Source organism: Canis lupus, chromosome 6 (assembly GCF_003254725.2).
Source record: "Canis lupus dingo isolate Sandy chromosome 6, ASM325472v2, whole genome shotgun sequence".
Taxonomy (NCBI): Eukaryota; Metazoa; Chordata; class Mammalia; order Carnivora; family Canidae; genus Canis; species Canis lupus.
In genome coordinates this window covers 27921508-27943504 of record NC_064248.1, presented here as the reverse complement: position 1 = coordinate 27943504, position 21997 = coordinate 27921508, and the positions used below count along the sequence as shown (strand labels likewise).

General features: G+C 49.2%; 1 protein-coding gene across 4 annotated transcripts in view; it reads right to left on the bottom strand.

Moving 5' to 3' along the window:
* Window positions 1-16323, bottom strand: part of MYH11 (myosin heavy chain 11) — a 115364-nt gene extending 99041 nt beyond the window's left edge. For all 4 annotated transcript variants that reach the window (XM_025416418.3, XM_025416419.3, XM_049111358.1 and 1 more), the window contains exon 1: window positions 16185-16323. The gene's annotated coding sequence lies outside the window, so the exon portion shown is untranslated. The remainder of the gene's footprint in view (window positions 1-16184) is intronic.
* Window positions 16324-21997: the final 5674 nt, after the last annotated feature.

Below are 21997 nucleotides of genomic sequence, written 5' to 3'. Positions count from 1 at the left end.
AGAAAAGGAAGAAAGTACTGATTGATACACGCTGCAACACAGAGGAATCTCAACAAAATTACATCAAGTGAAAGAATCCGGTCACAAAGGGCCACACTCTGTGTGATCCCATTTATATAAAATATCCAGAACATGCAGATCCATAAAGATTGAAGTAGATTAGTGGTTGTCAGGGGCTGGGAGAGTGACAGCTCATGGGTATAGGGCTTCTTTTGGGGGGAAATGGAAATATTTTAGAATTTATTATAGCTGTGGATACACAGCTTTGTGAAAATGCTAAAGGCCATTGAATCATACCATTTATTTATTTATTTATTTAAATTTTTTTAAAGATTCTATTTATTTATTCATGAGAGAGAGAGAGAGAGAGAGAGAGAGAGACAGGCAGAGGGAGAAGCAGGCTCCATGCAGGAAGCCCGACGTGGGACTGGATCCCAGGTCTCCAGGATCAGGGCCTGGGCTGAAGGCGGCGCTAAACCGCTGAGCCACCCAGGCTGCCCCTGAGCCACCCGGGCTGCCCCGAATTGTACCATTTAGATGAGTGTATAGCTTGTGAATTATAGGTCAACAAGGCTTTTTAAAAAATAAAAGGGAGAATGGAAACAGTAGGTATAATATCCCACTTTTATTTTAAAATATATAGAATAATATGGGCAAAAAAAATGTGGAGAAATACCCACTTTTGAGTATACTTAGGAGGGGATTTTTACCTACTTTTTTTTTTTTTAAGAGAAAAAAAGAGAGAGCATGAGTGGGGGCAGAGGGAGACAGGGAAAGAGAATTTCAAGCAGACTCCCTGTTAACGCAGAGCCTGACACGGGGCTCCATCTCATGACCCAAAGATCATGACCCCAGCCAAAATCAAGAGCCAGATGCTTAACCGAGCCACCCAGGCACCCCAGAGGGATTTTTAACTTTCTATCATTTTTTCCCAATTTCTTTTATAATAGAAGATTATTCCATCGTATATGTATAACACATTGTGCTTATCCCTTCTTTTGTTGATGGGCACCTGAGTTGCATCCATGTTTCAACTATTGTGAAAAATGCTACTGTGAACATGGATATACTTTTGATGATCTCTTTTTATCACATTTGTAGTTTTGTAATTTTAAATTTACGATCAACAAAAAAATATTTTTTTTTCCCCAAAGACCTTCAAAAAACCCATACGCATGAGGAAAATGATGCTCAGCCTCACTAGTAAATGAATTAAAGAAAGGAGCTGTTGATTTTCCCCAATCAGCTTGGCTGAGGTGAAAGTTACTGGTAATATCCAGTGTTGTCAAGGGTTGTAGGGTCTGGGCCTCTGCACACACCACACTTCTGGATGGAAAAACCTTAAAATCTATACAAACTCTTTGATCTGAAATTGCATTTTTCTTTCTTTCTTTCTTTCTTTCTTTCTTTCTTTCTTTCTTTCTTTCTTTCTTTCTTTCTGTCATTTGAGAGAGAAAGCACAAGTAGGGGGAGGGGCAGAGGGAGCAGGGAGCCTAATGATGCAGGGCTCAATCCCAGGACCCCAGGATCAGGACCTGAGCTGAAGGCAGATGCTTAACCCACTGAGCCACCCAGGTGCCCCCAGTGATGTCTTCTTAACTGGGACATCCATGCATCACGGGTAATTCCCCTGAAAATGCAGTGTGGACTTCCTCTTATGCCAAAATTCCTTTTCTTTTAATATATTTATTAAAGGGTCATTTACATGCCATAAAATTCTCTCATTTGCAAATGTACAATTCAATGACTTTTAGCAAATTTTCAGAGTTGTGCACAGATATTGTATCACTACAATAAAATTTGGAACGTTCCCATCACCCCAAAAAGGGTTCCCTTGTGCCAGGCTGCCATCACTCCATCCCCAACTGCTGGCACCAACTAATCTACTCTCTCTATATATTTGTCTTTTGTAGACATTTCATACGAAGGGAATCATACAAGATGTGACCATTGATCATACAAAGATGTGTATGATGTATTTCTAAATTAAAATTATACCTAAATAGCATCCTCAGGAAGAAAAAACAGATCTCAAAAGCATTAGGCAAAGCCAAAGAAGCCAGACCCAAAAGGCTCTATTACCTCACTGATACACAAATCTAGAAGAGGCAAAACCATCATGGGAGGAAGCAAAGTATAGTCAGCTGCCAGAGGCAGGGAGAGGAACTGACTGCCAAGAGGCACAAAGGAACTTTCAGGGGGATGAAAATGTTCTATATTCTGATTATGGTGGTTACACAACTGTATACATTCATCAAAACTCACTGGCTAGACCCTTAAAAGCCAGTGAATTTAAAAAAATAGTGAGTTTTCCTGAATATAGATTATATCTCAATAAGGCTTATTGAAATATTTGTAAGAGAATCTGTCTTGTGATTTGGTACATATGTATATACATTTTTAAAACTCTAAAAGACTGGGGCGCCTGCCTGGCTCAATCAGTGGAGCATGTGACTCTTGATTTCAGGGTTTGAGTTGGGTGTAGAGATTACTTTAAAAAAAACTCTATGACACTATAAAATATTAAACTATGGTTCTCTGGTCCAATGTAGGAGAATTTGAACATCAGTAAGAAAAATAACTATAGGGATGTAAAGCAAAGTATGTTTAAATCCACGAAGCATGACGATTAACATAAATTTCAAAGGTCATCCATGTAAGACAGGCAATCAAGACATTATTTTGGGGACGCCTGGGTGGCTCAGTGGTTGAACGCCCGCCTTCAGTCCAGGGCGTGATCCTGGAGTCCCGAGATCGAGTCCCACATCGGGCTCCCTGCAAGGAGCCTGTTTCTCCCTCTGCCTGTGTCTCTGCCTCTCTGTGTCTCTCAAGTAAATAAATAAAAGTTTTAAAAAAACATTATTTTGAAAACTGGTAATGAGGAGGGGAGGGGAAGCGAAATATTGATTCTGTCTTCCTGATACAAATTGTTCCTCTAGGTCACTAAATAATTTTCAGAAAGAGAAGTCTTTATGTAAAATTTCAAGTCATTCAACGTCCCCTCAACAGGAGGAGCCCATCTGAGACAGTCTTCTTCCTACTGTCTAGGTGTGTGTCCGCAAGGAGGGTGCTGAGACACCAGGCTCTTTATCAGTCTGTCTGGTGGCCCATTCCCGACCATATCATACCCTTGCCCTATAACACGTGCTGTCAGCTGGCTCCTCCCACCTTCCCCATCTTTCCTCCCCAACCCACTGCTGTGGGTTGCACTCTGTGCCCTCCACCCCCCAGGAACTAAGGCGCAGGGTGAGTTAGGAGGGGTGGCCACCAGGACATACTGTGTGGCTGCCACCCCTACTTCAGCAGAGAATTCACAACTCCTCTGAATTCACCAAGATGACACCCACGCGGGGACCCCAAATCCCATGGAGATGGAGTACCCCCATATCCCATGAAAGGGCAGCCAACTCCTGAGATGCAGATGCGGCCACTTTTCTCTTTCCGGGGTGAAAATAACAGTAAGAAAAAACAGAAACTGATATGCTCAGAGGGGGTGGTTAATTCTTCTAAAAGTCCTGATCTAGTAGCTCATTTTTGTTTTTAAGAGTTATTTATTTATTTCAGAGAGAGAGAGAGAGCACACAAGCAGAGGGAGGGGCAGAGGGAGAGGGAGAGTCTCAAGCAGCCTCCAACTCCTTGCTGAGCTCAGAGCTCCATGCAGGGCTCGATCTCACCACCCCGAGATCACCACCCCGAGATCACCACCTGAGTAGACATCAAGAGTTGGCCACTGGGGCACCTGGGTGGCTCAGGGGTTGAGCATCTGCCTTCGGCTCAGGGTGTGATCCCAGGGTCCTGGGATCATGTCCTGCACTGGGCTCCCCACAGGGAACCTGCTTCTCCCTCTGCCTGTGTCTCTGCCTCTCTCTCCGTTTGTCATGAATCAATAAATAAAATCTTAAAGAAAAAGAATTAGTCACTTAACCAACTGAGCCATCCAGGCACCCCTGTAATAGTTCATTTTTAAGAAGGTGGAGAGGGATCCCTGGGTGGCGCAGCGGTTTGGCGCCTGCCTTTGGCCCAGGGCGCGATCCTGGTAGACCCGGGATCGAATCCCACGTCGGGCTCCCGGTGCATGGAGCCTGCTTCTCCCTCTGCCTGTGTCTCTGCCTCTCTGTGTGTGACTATCATAAATAAATAAAAATTAAAAAAAAAGAAGGTGGAGAAATGAGCAACTTATTCCCTAAATCTGAGTAATTACTTCGTCACTCCAAGAAGTGAAATAAGAAGTGCATACAAACTTAAGTTTAACAATCACATTTCCTGGAGATCCCTGGGTGGCTCAGTGGTTTAGCACCTGCCTTCAGCCCAGGGTGTGATCCTAGAGACCCCGGATCGAGGCCCACATCAGGCTCCCTGCATGGAGCCTGCTTCTCTCTCTGCCTCTCTCTCTCTCTCTCTCTCTCTCTCTCTCTGTGTGTGTGTGTCTCGTGAATAAATAAAATCTTTGAAAAAAAATCACATTTCCTGCATTTTTAAACTCTTGCAGGTTTTTCATGGGACGTTACCCCAGGAGCATCCCTCCTGCAACCTCATTTTTAACTGTTGTTAGAGAACACTCCCGCTACTTGGGACAATGTCACTTAACAAATGTAGAAGAAACGACAAAACTAGAAATGTAGCAATTTGGGAACTCCTAATAAAATAACGGGCCCTGACGATGACCATCTGTAGCTGCTAAAATCATCAGACCAGAGGCTGCACACGTCTCCGTGCACCAGCCTCCCCTGGGGGCTTGTGAAATCCCAGACGGCTGGGCCCTCCCCCCAGAGCTTCTGAATCAGCAGGGCTGGGAGGAGCCCCAGGATCTGCACGTTTAACAAGTTCCCCTGGGTGATGCTGAGGATGCGGGTCTGAGTCCAAGCGGTCAGACCCACGGTGTTAGATGAAAAGCAGATGCAGAGCTTTATCATCGGTGCATGAGGATGGCATCACCTAAATGTGCTAAATTAACCTTATTATCATAATAAGTTGTCGATCAGATACACGTACCTCCAGATGGGATGCCATCCAGAGCGCCACTAGCATCAAGGAAATATTCTTCCAGAAAGGCAAAAGGGAGGGAGTCAGGGGCCAAAGCGGACAAAGCCTTTGGGTCTAGTGTCCACAAACGCCAGGCACAGGGATCATGCTCAATACAGTCATGGAGGGCTGGTGGGGGGAATGCAACAAAGTCCACAGGTGGGCAGGCATAGGACAAATGACTCTACTTCATTAGTAAAGTACAGAAGAAAGGAGAGGAACCTATAAACTCAAAGGAGCTTGGAGACAGAGGAAAAATAGGAGCTGAAGGCCAACAAAGACGCGTCTCCAGCTTGATCATGGTCAAAGTGGAGCGGCAGGTGCCAGGGAGTGTGTCCTAACATTCTCCCTACTTGTGCATGCATTGGAACACTTCCACAATGAAAAGGTCCAGCAAGGACAATAAAAGACAAACACAGAGGGGGGAAGGGAGGGAATGAAGCCCCTTCTCCCCGCAGGGCACACGTACGAGGGCAAATCAGAGAGAAGGGCACGTTTTGCATTTTTATTTTTTTTTTAAAGATTTTATTTATTTATTTATGAGAGACACACAGAGAGAGGCAGAGACACAGGCAGAAGGAGAAGCAGGCTCCACGGAGGGAGCCTGATGTGGGACTCAATCCTGGGTCTCCAGGATCACGCCCTGGGCTGAAGGCAGATGCTCAACCACTGAGCCACCCAGGCATCCCACGTTTTGCATTTTTAAAAAGCCACCCCTTGCATGGAAAGCTTTAAGTGACATGCAATTGTGAGAAAAAAACCAAAATTTTGACAACCCCTCCAAAAACGTAAGAGCCACTCTAGAAAATTCAAACATCAACTCGATAGCGTTTATATTAGGGAATTTGTTCAATTTTGGGGGGTGACAAAGGTACTATGACTTCCTCTATTTAGGATCCTTTCCTGGGGTGCCTGGGAGGAACATGGGGCTCTTGATCTTGGGGTTGTGAGTTTGAGCCGCATGTTAGGTGTAGAGATGACTTAAGTGAATAAACTTTTAAAAAGTATTTAGAGGGGCATCTGGGTGGCTCAGTGGGTTAAGCACCTGCCTTCGGCTTGGATCATGATCTCGGGGTCCTGGGATCGAGCCCCACATGGCTCTCCCTGCTCAGAGGGGAGTCTGCTTCTCTCTCTTTGCTCATGTTCTCTCTTTTAAATAAACAGTAAAATCTTTTTTAAAAAAGTATTTAGAGTCTTTCCTTTCAGAGACAGAGGGAATCGTTGTAGCTGAACTGACAAGCCTGGGGTTGAGGGCTGGGGTGCCTGCAGGTGGGTTACGCTGTTCTGCTGACTTCCGCAAGTTTGATATTTTTCCTTAAAAGGAAAAATATTCCTACATAAAATGAGTACAATTCTCATCTATGTGTAAGCAATGTCAATATCCACCATCTCCCATTCGGCTTGTACATCATCCCCAGGGCCAAGTTTTCTGAATACAAAGAGTGACAGTTAACACTCACAGACCCCATACAGGCCCTGGGCTGAATCGCTCACATGCAGGATCATCTAGCAAAGACAGCACAGCCTTCGGAGCGGGGTGTTACAGGCAGCTCCACCTTACAGATATGGAAACAGAGGCTCAGAGAGGTGAAGGAATCTGCCTGAGGTCACACAGCAGAGCCAGGTTAATTGGTTAAGGACACTTAAATTAGTTGTGCAAGGAAAAGTGTTTAAAATAGGAGCCAGGGATCCCTGGGTGGCGCAGCGGTTTGGCGCCTGCCTTTGGCCCAGGGCGCGATCCTGGAGACCCGGGATCGAATCCCACGTCAGGCTCCTGGTGCATGGAGCCTGCTTCTCCCTCTGCCTGTGTCTCTGCCTCTCTCTCTCTCTCTCTCTCTGTGACTATCATAAATAAAAAAAAAAGAGTCTCTTATAGTTTAAAAAAAAATAAAAAATAAAAAATAAAAAATAAAAAATAAAAATAAAATAGGAGCCAGAGGGGATCCCTGGTTGGCTCAGTGGTTTAGTGCCACCTTCAGCCTGGGGTGTGATCCTGGAGGCCCGGGATCGAGTCCCGCATCGGGCTCCCTGCATGGAGCCTGCTTCTCCCTCTGCCTGTGTCTCTGTGTGTCTCTCATGAATAAATAAATAAAATCTTTAAAATAAAATAAACACAATACAATACAATACAATACAATAGGAGCCAGATATACTCAAGAGGGCCGGGGATGTATTTGATTTGTTCTGAGCAGTGACACAACCAAGTGGGCTCTCTCGAATTGTGATGTTGGTCAGCTGCCTAAAAAGTCAGAAAACCAGAAAAAATAAAAATACAAACAAACAAATAAACAAACAAAACCCAGAAAAATAAAAGGATACAGGATCCCCACCGCCGGGAACCGTGTCTAATCTAGGATTCAGAAACACAAACTAGATCAAGTGCAAAGAGTCGGTCTCTGTCCAAAAAAGGAGCGAGAGAAGCTGGCTTGCTTCTCACGGCTTTGATGCTTCTGACAGTTACCAAGTGCGAAATCTGCTTTAGTCAAAGGAAAGAGGAGCCTGGCTTCACCCTGGAACGGCATTTCCCAGACTGTGCTCCTTGGAACCCTAATCCCTTGAAATTAGGGGTGGAGGTTGGGTGGGATTCAGGGAGGTCAGGATACTCTTCAAAAAATAAAAAAAGATTCTGCGGTTGAATCCACTTGAAAAGCACAACTTCCCCCTCGTTCCCATTCCCCCAGGCTCCCAGCCCCTACCTCTGTCGTGGAGAGACAGAGCAAGAATCAGGACAGAATCAGGACATCCAAGACCTTGGCAAGGTCTGAATCCCAAAAGCGATTTTACGCCCGAGGCTCCTCAAAACATTTGGCCACAGACCTCTTTTCCCACCAAACCCTGATGGAATCCGACAGATGTGCCCTTGAGGAAATTCAGTGAGCCTACCAAATTACTACCACTAATATTAGTGATCAGAGCTGCTAAATCTTTACTGGGTACCAGCTATTATCTCATTTAACCCCCTCATAAACACCAAGGTGCCCCATTAACTCTGATTTGCGGATGAGGAGACAGGCACAGAGAGGTTAAGCCACTTGCCCATCATGGCACAGCGAGCTCTGGTGGAATCTGAACAAAGGGCTATTTCCAAGGTGACCTTTTCTGCTTTGTTCGCCTTCTTTGAAACAAGCAGGGAGCACTCGAGGACCGTGGGAACTAGAGGCCAGCCTGAGAATCACCCCAGATCAGTGCTGGAGGCTCCAGATAAATTGCTGTCATCATTGCAAGAATGTGCTCCGGCCAGGCACGCAGAACCTTGAGTCTTCACCATTTGGGGGGCTGGCAGCTAGCAAGATGCCTCAGATCGAGCATCAGGGGAGGTGCGGGGACAAATAAATAGCAGCTGGCAGGGCAGCCCGGTGGCTCAGCGGTTTGGCTCCACCTTCAGCCCAGGGTGTGATCCTGGAGACCTGGGATCAAGTCCCACATCTGGCTCCCTGCAGGGAGCCTGCTTCTCCCTCTGCCTGGGTCTCTGCCTCTCTCTCTGTGTGTGTGTGTCTCTCGTGAATAAATAAATAAAATCTTTAAAAAAAAAAAAGGCAGCTGGCAAAAAGAAAAAAAAATGCCTTAAATAAATAAAATCTTAAAAAAAAAGGCAGCTGGCAAAAAGAAAAAAAATTGCCGTAAATAAATAAAGTCTTAAAAAAAAAAAAGGCAGCTGGCAAAAAGAAAAAAAATTGCCGTAAATAAATAAAATCTTTAAAAAAAAAAAGGCAGCTGGTAAAAAGAAAAAAAAATGCCATAAATAAATAAAATCTTTAAAAAAAGGCAGCTGGCAAAAAGAAAAAAAAAATTTGCCACAGCGATGGGGGAGCGCGAGCCAGTGAGGGATTCCCTGCGCGCCGCCTGGAAACAAAACCTGGCGCCCTGCCCCTGCCGTGGTCCTTCGCTCCAAGCAGGGGCTTCCAGCCTGGGCACTCCGGACACTTGGGGCTGATTCTCTGGTTGGGGACAGGGCTGACTTGCACATCGCAGGATGTGTAGGACCCCGGGGTCCCAACTACTCCCCGCCAAGGAGCCACCCTTCCTGCTGGTTGTGACAACTCTGGACGTTGCCAGATGCCCCTTGGGGGGCAAAAGTGTCCCTAGTGAGAACCACTGCTTTAGAGAAAAAGCAAGGGCTCTCTTAGGAAGACCATTAAAGCCGAGGACACCCGCTACCTCGTCCACACCCGCTTGGAAGGCCAACAGCAGAAGGTCACACAGGTGAAGACAGCAGATCAGACAAGAGACAGACGCCTGGAGGGCCAGACCCCAGGGAGATGGGGGGGTCCCCACCCTCCTTTCAAGGCCTCCTCCTCCTCCTCCGCCATCCCCTCCCCCGCTGTCCTGCATCGGCTCCAGGGGCTAGAAGGGCACTTGCAGGGTTATTGCTCCACTAAGGACAGTTTATTGAGCAAGGGCTGCTCTCAAACAGTTTGATGGAAACAAAGGACTCAGCTGCTCTCCGTGTCACCAACATTGGGCGCAGCCGAGTGTGTCTGCCGTGTCCACTGTCCCGACTGCCTCGCCAACACCACACTGTTTCGTCCTTTGAGCACAAATGAGCTCTTCCTTAGCCTCCGTGAGACCACAGGGGTTACAAGTCCCAGTTCTGCTACGAATTTGCTGGGTGACTCTGGGCAAGTCGCTCTGCCTCTCTGAGCCTCGCGTTTTTTCACTCCAGGGGACATTTTGCGCTAACATTTCAGGGCATCAGTGACTCTGTATTAAAGGGTTGAAACTGGACCAATCGAAACTGTTGAGCTGCTCTCATGTGTTTTCACATCAGCTTTACTCCCCCTCGAGGAATGCAGGGGTAAAAGATTTTGCCCTTTCTGCTTCTGCACTAATGAAAAGTGCATAAAATACTCCAGGGCCCAAATGGAGTAGGATTTGCACATCATCACTCCTGCTTGACAGCTTCCCTGAAGATTTCATTGCCAAGCTGCCAGCTCAAGAGCTTAGGCCAGAGACACAAACCTAAGTGTCCCCAGGGTCAGGTGAGGAACGTAGAGTGACGCAGGCTAGAGGTGGCTGGCCAGCACCCTCTCACCCTGCCTAGAGATGGTGGGTCACCCAGTGAGAGGGTGGGCCCTGCATTACCAGGTGTTCAACAGACCCAGAAGTCTGAATTTAGGTACGAGAGAGAGCCACCCCTCAAATTAAATCACTGCACGTTTTTAAGTGCCATGCAGACAAAACAAACGCCCTCTGAGCCTGATCTAGAACACAGTCCACCTGCTAGAAGGCCCTCTGCATCACAGAAACTAGGTCAAGGCCTGGCCTAGGTGTGGGAGGAGCCAGATGTGTAGAGGGAAGCAGGAGAGGGACCAGGCTCCCTGGATGCACCAGTTCTCCCGGCCCCAAGCTGTCCCCACGAGGTAACTGGACTCTATGACTAATAATAGCACCATAATTACCGGGCCCCTTCTATTCATGGGGTAACAGGCCAGGCCATTCATTAAATACACGAGCGCACTAGGTGTCCTAAGTGTTCCACAAGGTGAGCATAATCTATCATTCCTTTAAGATTATAGGGATCCCAGAAAGTCACCTACATTAAAAGCCTTCCTGTGTAAAACAGTTGGAGCCCGGATTTAAAACCAGATCTGCCTGACATGAGTAGAAACGCTCTTCCCAGCTGCACGGCCTGGCCCCCTCACTGCACATCCATCAGTCACACACCCCACCTCCCGAAAATGTGGTCCCGACCTCACTTGACAGGTAGAAGGTGGGCAGCGAAATGGCCACTTCAGTGTTGCTTTAGTACATCTGCCTAACTCATTTATTATTATTATTTTTAAGATATTAATTAGTCATGAGAGACACAGAGAGAGAGGCAGAGACATAGGCAGAAGGAGAAGCAGGCCCCTTGCAGGGAGCCCGACACGGGACTCGATCCTGGGGCTCAACCACTGAGCCACCCAGGCTCCCTGCCTAACTCATTTAAATATTGTGTTTAAAGGCACTCTGGAAGGAAGTTTTTTTAGTTCATAGAGAGATGATTTTTCTCCCCTACCAAGAGAACTTGGTTGTTAGCAAGAGACAGTGTCGCTCCTATGGAAAACACTTTTGACAGACACCTGGGTGGCTCAGTGGTTGAGCATCTGCCTTCAGCCCAGGGCGTGATCCTGGAGTCCTGGGATCGAGTCCCACATCGAGCTCCCTGCATGGAGCCTGCTTCTCTCTCTCTCTCATGAATAAATAAATAAAATCTTTAAAAAAAAAAAAAAAAAGAAAACACTTTTGGGTTAGAGAGAACTGGTCATTTCTGGCCCTAAAAGCCCCATTGTATTTTGTAGCTTACAACTCTGGCATGAGAGAGCTTATGGTAAATGTATAGTCTCAAATGCAACAGGTATTTCTCATATCTATCTATTTTTTTTTAAAGATTTTATTTATTTATTCATGAGAACACACACAGAGAGAGAGAGAGGCAGAGACACAGGCAGAGGGAGAAGCAGGCTCCATGCAGGGAGCCTGACGTGGGACTCGATCCCAGGTCTCCAGGATCAGGCCCTGAGCTGAAGGCTCAGGCACTAAACTGCTGAGCCACCCGGGCTGCCCCATATCTACTTAAAATGTGCATTCTGGGGCCCCTGAGCGGCTCAGTCAGTTAAGCATCTGACTCATTATTTCAGCTCAGGACACAATCTCAGGGTTGTGAGATCGAGCCCTGTGTTGGGCTCTGAGCTGGGCATGGAGCCTGCCCAAGATTCTTTTTCTCCCTCTTCCTCCTCCCCTCCCCTGCTCTCCCCCTCTCTTCCGTCCGCCCCTCTCAATCTCTCTCTCTCTCTCTCTCTCTCAAAAAAAAAAAATAATAATAATAATAAATAAATAAAAATAAATGTGGATGGCCTCTGACTTAGCCATTGCATTGCTGGGAATTTATCTGACAAATAAACTCATGTAATCAGACAAAAATAGATATAAGGATGGTCCCCAAAGTACTCTTTATAAACGATGGGGAGCAGCTGGTATGTTTCCATAAGAGGCTGTTTCATAAGAAGCTGTACTTTCAAATAATAGGGTATTATGCAGCTGATTTTTTAAAATGCCAAAACATGCTGATTTAGAAAGATGTTGAAGATCTATGATTAAGAGGGGAGGAAAAAAACCACCCTAATTTCCAGAATGCCAATATTTGTGTAAGAAAAAAAAAAAAAAAAAGGAAATTCAACGTAGGAAAGTTTTGGAAAGATACATGAGACTATACTACCCATGATTACTTCCAGGGATGAGAAAGAATGAGGAGGGGATGGGGAGACGGAGTCAGGAAGAAGGACATTTGGCCTAGGGGTGATCATGACCCCAACTGGCTCCTTTTGGGATTCTGTATCATTGGCTGCACGCTTTGCTGCTCCAGGGTAAGGAAGGAATGGGTATCATGACCTTGCAAGGTCAAGCCTGCGTTAATGAGCAAGGGGGAGTCCTGTGGCCCTTTCTTGGGGACTTCTGATGAGGGCTGTTCCTTCCAAGCCTCTGAATAACCGATTCAAGTCCAAGCTACGGGACTCCCCACGGCAGAAACAGCACCACTAGCTCCTTCCTCCTTCATCTGATCCTTATAAAATTTCCTTCAAAGTCCTGCTTGGCTTTCTCCAAACTCAGCCTTTCCTCCAATGTGTGGCCATGGTTAAATTCTTTCAAGGTCAGAGGTGGAGGCCGGAGAGCCCAGGGAGCAAAAGAGCCACTGTAAAAGCCAGACAGGTCTTCTGTTCACGGGTGAGCTCTTAAAGGATGCCATCGCGACCCTACATGAATCACAAACAGGCCAGTGTAGCTGGAATCTGTGGTGTTCCTGGCACAGGGAGGAAGTGTGGCCATGTTAACATCAAAGAAAATTCTAGCAACCATCTTCAGGGCAAATAGGAGTCGGGTTTGTGAAAATATTACAGAAAAGGGAAATTAGGGCCAAGTTTCTCCTTTACAGAGAGGCCGCACAATAGGCTTTCTGGTTCTGCCAAGTACCGGCCTTGCCACATTGAGCAAAATCCTCAAAGTCTCTGGTCACGTACATTATAAAAAACTGTCCACTGAAGTTTGCCAGGGGCCAGGTGCTGTGTTAAACCCTTCATATGCATTATCCCACTTAATCCTCCCAACAGGGCAATACCGTGGGCTGTAGAGTTCGAAAGAGCTAGATCTGCAGAATCCATTCCTCCTCCTTGGCCAGTCAAGCTATCTTGAGCCAGTTATTCAGAGCACACTAGTAAAACAGTAATAATATCTGCTCCAAAGGGTTGCTGTAAAGTTGGTAAAACGATGCCAGTAAAGAGCTTAGCATGTTGACTGGCAAAAGAGTTCAACAAACATTAGCTCTTCCCCACCCCATTTTTCGGATGGAAAAGCTGAGGTTTGCAAAGTCCAGTGCAGATGATTTCTAGGTTTGCTCATGACATTCTAGGATCCTGGTGGATTTAACACTGGACTTGGTTTTCCAGGAAAATCCGATGCCTATCTGATTTTAGAATCACACGGTTGTGCCTACCACAGAAAATCCACCTGCTTGGGTTTGGGGTCCTGCAGAAAGAAGAGACTCTCCACCCCCTTAAAAAAAGATAAAACTTCCAGGAGAGACCATGTGAGCAGACAACGAGAAGACACCCTCCTTCCAATCTGGAAGAGTGTCCTCACCAAGAACCTTGACACTGGACATCACAGCCTCCAGAATGGTTCCTCTTCCCTTCTTGAAGATTAGGGGTCCTAAGTTGGCCAACTGATTCAGTCAGTAATGAGCCCCCAATGCTGGGTAAGGGACTCAGGTAATTGGCAGTTGATGAAGAGGCAAGATTCTGATGAGCTGGTTTGAGCGACCCTTCTGTGGGGCCGAGCTCCGGGAAGGGGCAGCGCAGAGGAGACAATGCCAGGGGCGGACGTGCAACAGGGAGACAGTGGGGACCTGCTCACGAATCAAGGGACAGGACTGTAGAGTATTAAAGAAGCTCATCAAAGGACTGGACGGCATCCCTCACAGCCCTAGTGAAGCCTTGGGGTCACTGACCATCGGTGCAAGAGGGTCTCACAAAGATAATCACCTTCTTCCAGAACCAGAAGTCCTGTTCTTTATTCCCCACCTTGGAAAGTGGTAGCTTAATAAACCTGAGTGGTCAAAATTTTAAAAATAAATAAATAAATAAAGCCTCCACATAAGAGAGGAGCAAGAAAAAGTCAGCCCTCTTCCCTCCCAAAGGTCTTCTCGTTGGGGCTCCTTCACTTGTTCCCCATCGGCAAGAACCAGGGCAGAGAAATCTCCAGAGTCACGACCAGCAAGGCTGCAATAGGACGCTAATTTGCAAGCGAGCCGGGGATGGCTTCGTGGAAAACGCTACCATACATGGGCATGTTTGCCTCAATCTCAGCCCCTGGACAGAAAAGTAATGATAACAAACCCATAACAAATACCTTGTACGGAATAACACGTCTATGTCAGTCAGGAAAATAGAAAATCATGGTGGGTACAAGGCGAAGCCCAGAAGCTTCTTGTGGAAGGCCCGGCCAGCTCATGTGGCGGACTGTCCCGATGGCAGCCCCGACCGCCCACCACAGGGGACAAACAATGCATTTTATTTTAAACTCAAAAAAGGTCATTTGGTTGTTTGCCTCAAAGAGAAGATGATAAATATTTGCCTTCCTGGAAGCATTTTGTGCACTGCCCCCCGCCCCCAAGCCTGGTTCCAAAAAGAATATTTGTGCATGGTAAAGACAATAGGGTCAGGGCTACAGCCTTGGCATCAGACAGACCCAGGGATGGGTTTCACGACTTGCCAGCTGGGTGATGCTAGGGAAGTTCTAGAACCTCTCTGAGCCTAGGCTGCCTTTTTACTCAACAGGCATCACGATGCCTCCTTTGAAAGGTGGTTGCGGCGATTCACTGAGCTCCCTACTAAATTGCATCAAACACAGCTACCGTGCCTGGCACCTACGTATCCCGTCGGTGTTGGCGGTCTCGGTGGCAAAACGCAGAGGGAAGAGTTCCCTCCAGAGAGACCACGTCCTGTATTTTGAACACTGCCAGCCACTGCCTTTGAGCCGAGCATCTTCAAGAAAACGAAACCAATGGAGAAGACCAAACAGAACCCAAGTGTGCAAGGAGCCTCACCAACAGTCGGCCTGCCCTCCCCTGGCCAACCCCGGGCCACGCTGCAATTTAACCCATCAGCTCTTAACGCTCCACACTCTCTGGCCTGGGTTTCTAAGTAATTTCTCTTCTCTAACTTCTTGATCAGCATGGCTTTGAACGGTGCTTTTCCAGAAGCAGCAAAATCCGCCCCCCCCACCCCCCGCTCTCCATGCGGGGTGAAAACGGCACCAGCCACGCTCTTTCTCACACGTTGCCCACCTTCCAGGGCAGGTGAGAGCAACATTTGTACCAGCCGCGCTGCCCACAGTCCGGCGCCACCTTCCCTAATACACCTGCAGGTCGTGGATGCAAATTGAGGCTCGAGCATCCGTCTGGGTGGGGGTCAACTGGGTTAAGATTTTTTTTTTTTTTAACTTTGGAGGGGGGTGGGGGGTGGTCTGCATGAACACTGGGCTGTATGAATATACTGTGTCTCAACCAGTCCTACCTCTCCGGGGACATCCGCAAGCACATCCTCTAAACTGGTGAAAAACTCCCCTCTTTCTTCGGAGTATCTGCCCACGTGTTTTTAACTGATTTAACACATTATCAAAAGAATTAAGCCGGGCTTCCAAATCCACTTGGAACGTTACTGTGCCCGCCTCTGTGACTGGAAATGACTTTTCAGTGAGTTCAGTTGCACTTTGTGCCTAAAATAAAAATTAGAAGCCCGTGGAAGCTGGTCCTCTGAGATGTTAAGGGATCACATCTCCCGGATTTGCTTTATAAGAATTGTCTGGGACTCCTCTTTGGTTTGGTTGGTTTTTAAGCAGGTTTTCTGGATTCAAGTGGATGGGGAGGTGGCCCCCGGAACTGCTGTCTTTTAAGTACCCCCAAGGCGGTCCTTAGCATTGGCAACCTTGGGAGATGCTGGTTTGGGGAAAATTGAGGCTGACCGGGCAGAGAAATGAAAATTGTGACTCCCCACTTCCTCACCACAGTCCTTGAGAGGCTGACAAGCAGAGCCCTCACCGCTCCAGCCCCTGTAGGGTGCCCCATGGGACCCTCAAAGCCCCTACCCTATTGCCCCCCCACCCCGCCCCAGGACCACCCTACTTACAGATCTCCAACTGGGGGGACAGCGGAGAAGACACTGGGTGGAGAGCTCAGGTCTGGCACACCTCCCAGGCAGGGGAGCCCAAATCTCCCGGGTCGCCGGGGACGCCTCGCTTTATAGACCCAGCTGCCCGCGGGTGGGAAAGGGGAGGCGGCCCCGGGGGAGGGGGTGGGGAGGGTTCCGTGCCCTCCCTCCGCAGCGCCCCCTGCAGGGCCCGGGAAGCGCGGCGTCTGTGCGGGTCCCGGGGCGCACCTGCGGCGGGTGGTGCGCAGGGAGAGAGGAGCCTGGGGGGCGCGGGGGGACGCGGGGAGAGAGGTGCATGGGGGCACGGGGGGCGCAGGGAGAGGCGCGCGGGGGGCGCGGGGCCGCGGGGGGAGAGGCGCATGGGGCGGCGCGGGGGGGCACGGCGGGCGCAGGGAGAGAGGCGCATGTGGGGCGCGGGGAGGGCGCTGCGGGTGCGCGGGGGGGCGCGGGGAGGGCGCTGCGGGTGCGCGGGGGGGCGCGGGGAGGGCGCTGCGGGTGCGCGGGGGGGGGCGCAGGGAGAGAGGCGCATGGGGGGCGCGGGGAGGGCGCTGCGGGTGCGCGGGGGGGCGCAGGGAGAGAGGCTCAAGGAGGGGCGCGGGGGGGCGCAGGGAGAGAGGCGCATGTGGGGCGCGGGGAGGGCGCTGCGGGTGCGCGGGGGGGCGCGGGGAGGGTGCTGCGGGTGCGCGGGGGGGCGCGGGGAGAGAGAGGCGCATGGGGGGCGCGGGGGCGTGGCGCTCCCCGCGGAAGCCTGGGGCAGGTGTCTCTCACCCCGCCTCCGCCCGGGGACAGTCACCCCGCGTCTGGGGGGGGATCACGGATTCTTCCCGCCTCCTCCCCACGGCCGGGTGGGGGTTGTGGGGGCCGGAACTGTGAGCCCCCGCCCCAGTCCCCATTGTATTCGCCTCCCACGGGCTGGAGAGGGGGCCCCGGCGCTGCAGGAAGGGAAGAGAAAGGGGATTTTGTGAACTTTGCCAAGTGCGGGCAGAAGCCCCCGACGGCGGGGAACTGTCCGGGAAGGGGAAGTTTTAACTCTTTCCAGTTTGCGCCACTTCCACCCACTAGCAACAAACAAACAAAAGCAAAACAAAAGCAACCCCGCTGCTGTGACTTCAGGTCTGGAAGCGCCATCGGGCCACGGCCTGGCCTCAGGCCAGCCACCTCCCTGCTCTGAGCCTCAGTGTCTGCGCTGAAAAATGGGTGCGTGTGTTGGGGAGGGTGCTTCATGCAACTTGCAAGGTGCTGTCAGGGTCCAAAGAGAAAGTGGGTGAGACCCCGCCCTTGCGAGTTCCCAAGCGCTGCTCCCCCGCCCAAGAAATTCTTGCAAATGAAGAAGCTGCTTAAAACTTCACCCCTGCCTCCCCTCTTTCTGAGGACCTCTCTCTCCCCTCCTCCCCCTGCGTCTGTTGGTCTGTCTCTCTCTCTCCCGTCCTTCCTTCCGATGCAGTGTATCTGCATCAGGCTTTGTCTTCCAGTCACTCTGTATATCTCTGTCACTCTCTCACTTTGTCCAAAGTCTCTCTCTGTCTCTGGCCCCATGTCTCTCCTGGACATCTCCCTCTGTCTCTGGCCCCTGTGTCTCCTTCTATCTCCTGCCCCATGTCTCTCCCCTGTGTCTCCCTCTGTCTCTGGCCCCATGTCTCTCCCCTGTGTCTCCCTCTACCTCTCCCCTGGGGCTCCCTCTCTCTCTTGCCCCTGGGTCTCTATCTCCCTGCCCCGAGTCTCTCCCCCGTGTCTCTATCTGCGGCCCCGTGTCTCTGGCTCCAGGTCTCTCCCCGGGCCCTGTCGCCCGCACGCACACAGGCCATAAAAGGAAGCCGAGGCGGTGGGCTGGCCCCGCGCCAGCCGGGGACCCGCGCGCCCCGCTCCCGCCGCCCCCGCCCCGCCCCGCCCCGCCCCGCCCCGCACGGGCTCCGGTTCCCGGCCGGTCCTCCCTCCAGGGCGCGGCGGGGGGCGCAGGGCGGGCGACAACCCAAAAAGGGCAGGCGCGGGCTCCTTCCTGCAGGAATTCCCAGCGCCGCATACCAGCCCGGGCTGCCCGCTCCCCCTGACTAAATATGGTGCCGAGCGGCCTCCCGGCGCGGCGGGCCCGGGGTGCGGGGGGGGGGGGGGGGCGGGGGGGGGCGCCTCCCGTGGCTGCGACAGGCCGCGCGGGGACAGGCTCAGAGGAGGCGGGAAGACCCCTGCCGGGCTCTGTGCGCTAGGTCCACTACCCCCGGTGCCAGATCAGAAGGGGGGGACCTGTATTCATACCCCCACTTTGCAGACGAGAACACTGAGGTCCTGGAGGTGTGCAGAGATTTGCCCAGGCCCACCCGTTGCCATGACTCACTTCCAGAGAGATTTGAAAGGGAAATGCCTTCCCGGGGTGAATTGGCTTAGAGGCTAAAGACAGGTCTCTGAGGCGAGTGGCTGGTGCCACTTTCTGGCTGTTCCACCATGGGCCAGTCACTTAAATACTCTGGGACTCAGTTTCCCTACCTGGCTGTTTGTAAACAGTCGGTGAGATGATCCGCACGAAATGAACATATTGTGCTGCTTGCTGTTGGTATTCTCACCCGAGGAAACCAAGTAGGCCTTGGGTGCGTGATGGTGAGGGACAGCCCGTCCCTCCTGCAGGCTCAGCATCTCAGACCCTCTTGGTCTGCTTCCAATGTCAAGCTCTCCCGCTGTTGCACCCCTGAAAACACCCCACGGGCCTAAGGCAGAGGCAGGAACTGCTCGAGTTCAGCAGATTGCAGAGCTAGGGAAAAGCTCTTCAGAAAATGATGGATAAGCTGTACTCCACGTGCCTTTTACTGTCCACGCTGTAAAAGGAGTGGAAATTGTCCCTGCGTTGGTATAGACGTGGTGCGGAGTGGAGGGTGATGGAAGGGGAAAAGTGAAGTTCACTACCACCTTCCCGTTCTGGAAAGAACCCAGAGCAGGCCGTCGGAATCGCACTTGTTGGCAATTTTTTTTCTTTTAAGATTTGTATTTACTCATGAGAGACACACAGAGAGAGGCAGAGACACAGGAAGATTGAAAAGCAGGCTCCATGCGAGGAGCCCTACGTGGGACTCGATCCCAGGACCCCAGGATTACGACCTGACCCAAAGGCAGATGCTTAACCAGAGCCAGCCTTATAAGCAATTATTAATAAATGGAGGCTTTATAACGAACACTGAATTTTCCTGCCTTCTCTCTCCTCTTCCTTAGAACAACCCTATGAAATAGGTACTTAAAAAATATTTTTTTCCCATTCTGTGGTTGACAAAGCAGGTTGGTGAATTAAGGAGCAAGCCAAGGTAGCATAGCTCGCTAGTGCTGGAGCAGGAATTCCAACCCCACATGTCTGCTGGAGTCTGTGTTGAGTAGATGGGAGGTTTACATGTCTGAGATTTACACGTGGTCTGCGAGGCACCAGACCTGAAGCCCCAGGACAGTCAGGGAATGGAGCCTGTGTCTTCTCAAGGAGGAGCACAGATGGACAGAATTTTTGCTTCAACCACCTTCCTGAGTTGTCAAACATGATGATGCACGGGAAGGCCTTATATAAAGTATTCCATACCTTTCTGGTACATTCTACAAGTGCTCGGAGACCGTATGTGGACATAACAGTCATTCATTAAACATCTGTGCAGTGCAGAAGCTCAGTTGTTCGTCTTCAAAAGTGCATTGTTACACTGATGAAGTCAAATGTCTGTTTTATTTCTGATGGCTCAAAAAGCCGGTTATTCTAAGATCTAGGGGGAAAAAATACTTTTAAAAAGTGTTACTTCAAGAACTGTCCAGTAAGTTTCCTTGGCTTGTCTTTTCAGTGAGGTGCTGTGTAATGGGAGTTTCCATGAACTCATGAAACAGGATGGCAGAGGGTTAATTTCTCTCTTGGAGTCTTCTCCTCTTTGTCAAATAGCTTTGTGTTTGCTATCGGCTTCAAAAAGCTCCAAAATATGATTCCCTCCAGTTTTTAATAATATCAAAGATTGGGCCCAAGCATGGTTTACTTCTGCCTGTGTTTCACAATCTCATTATTTAAAGAGGTGTATTATCACCACTCAAGTCTTCCAGCTCAAGATTTGCGCAGGACTGTGCCTTCTTGTGAATGAAGGGACATCATTCCTGGCCACAGGCCCGGCTTGGCTCCATCTCTCTTGCACAAAGTCACTCCTGTTTCACGCATGAGAGCTCCACACTTCTCCAGGTCAAGCTGGTATGGCATAGTGACCTGCAATGCTCTTTCCTGCATCAATTTCCAACTCTGGTGTTGGTTAACTCCAGATTCCCTACCCTCCATTGGGAAGGACTCTAAAATTCTCTAGTTTTACAGTGTCTTACAAAATTAAACATATTCTTAACATATGAACCAGCAGATCATACTCAAGATTTTACCCAAATGAGTTGAAAGCTTTCATCCATGCCAAAGCCTGCACTTGGGATGTTTAAAGCAGCTTTACCCAGAGTTGTCAAAACCTGGGAGCAACCAAGCTGCTATTCAGGAGGCAAGTGGACAATCTGTGGGAAACTGAGGTGATGGAGTATCATTTGGTGCTAAAAACGAACGAGCTCTCAAGCCGTGAAAAGACCCAGAGGAATCTTAGGTGCATATTACTAAGTGAAAGACGACAGTCTGAAAAGACCACATCCTGTAGGATTCCAACTATGTGTCATTCTGGGAAAGGTAAAACCATGAAGACAATGAAGACGTCTGTGGTTGCCAGAGGCTGAGGGGCTAGAGGGATGGACAGGCCGATCAGAAGGTTTTTAGGGCAGTGAAAATACTCTGTGCGGTACTACAGTGGTGGATACGTGTCATTATATATTTGTTCAAACACACAGTGAACAGCACCGGAAATGAACCCTGATGTAAACTATGGACTTTGGGTGTTCGTGATGTGTCCGTGTAGGTCCACTGATTGGAACAAATGTGCCACTCCCATTGGGGGTCCTGCTGTGAGTGTGTGGGGGGAGGGATAGGAGGTATACAGAAATTCTCTGTACCTTATACTCAACTTCGCAGTGAACCTAAGGTTGCTTTCAAAAATAGTCTATTTTTCGGGGGTGCCTGGGTGGCTCAGTTGGATAAATATCTGACCCAAGGGTCCTGGGTCCTGGACCCAGGGTGTTCCTCCCCACATTGAAGGAGTTTGCTTCTCCTGATTCTCCTGCTTCTCCTTCTGCCCCTCCCTTGCTTGCTCTAATAAATAAATGTATTTTTTAAAAGGTCTTTTTTTTTGAAAAAAGTAGTTTTACGTTTTGTTACAAACAAACAAACAAAAGACCATGCAATCCTTGCAGAATGGTTGTTAACAAAACTCAAATACCAAGTGGCCAGGAAGCATTGTCCCAAATGCCTTTAAAGGCATATTCTCACAATGTTAATCCTTCAAGTACACTTGGCTTTAGGTTAAAAGAACACATCAAATGTTATATAATCACACAGGCATGTGAGTCGTATACAATTGCGTTCTTGCACATAATTATAAAGCTATCAGTTTACTCTGTGCAAACATATATGCTAAGCTAAATTTATCATCTTCTAACGTCACCTCTGCTCCTGCTTGGTTTTCAGACTGCCCAAGTTTTATATTTCCACTTTCCCTAAGTCCCTCTTCAGTTCCAATTCTCATCCTGTTTTTCTGTAAATCCAAGTCTTCTCCTAAAACTTCTCCGTATTTCTGGATGACAACTTCTCCCGACAACCCCAGGAAAACCACCAGCATGATGTACTGATTTAGTTTATGAGAATAGTTTGATGTGTCATTTATATTTGTCTTGTCTTTCTCTTAGTTTTTTTTTAATGTCTCAGCCAACGT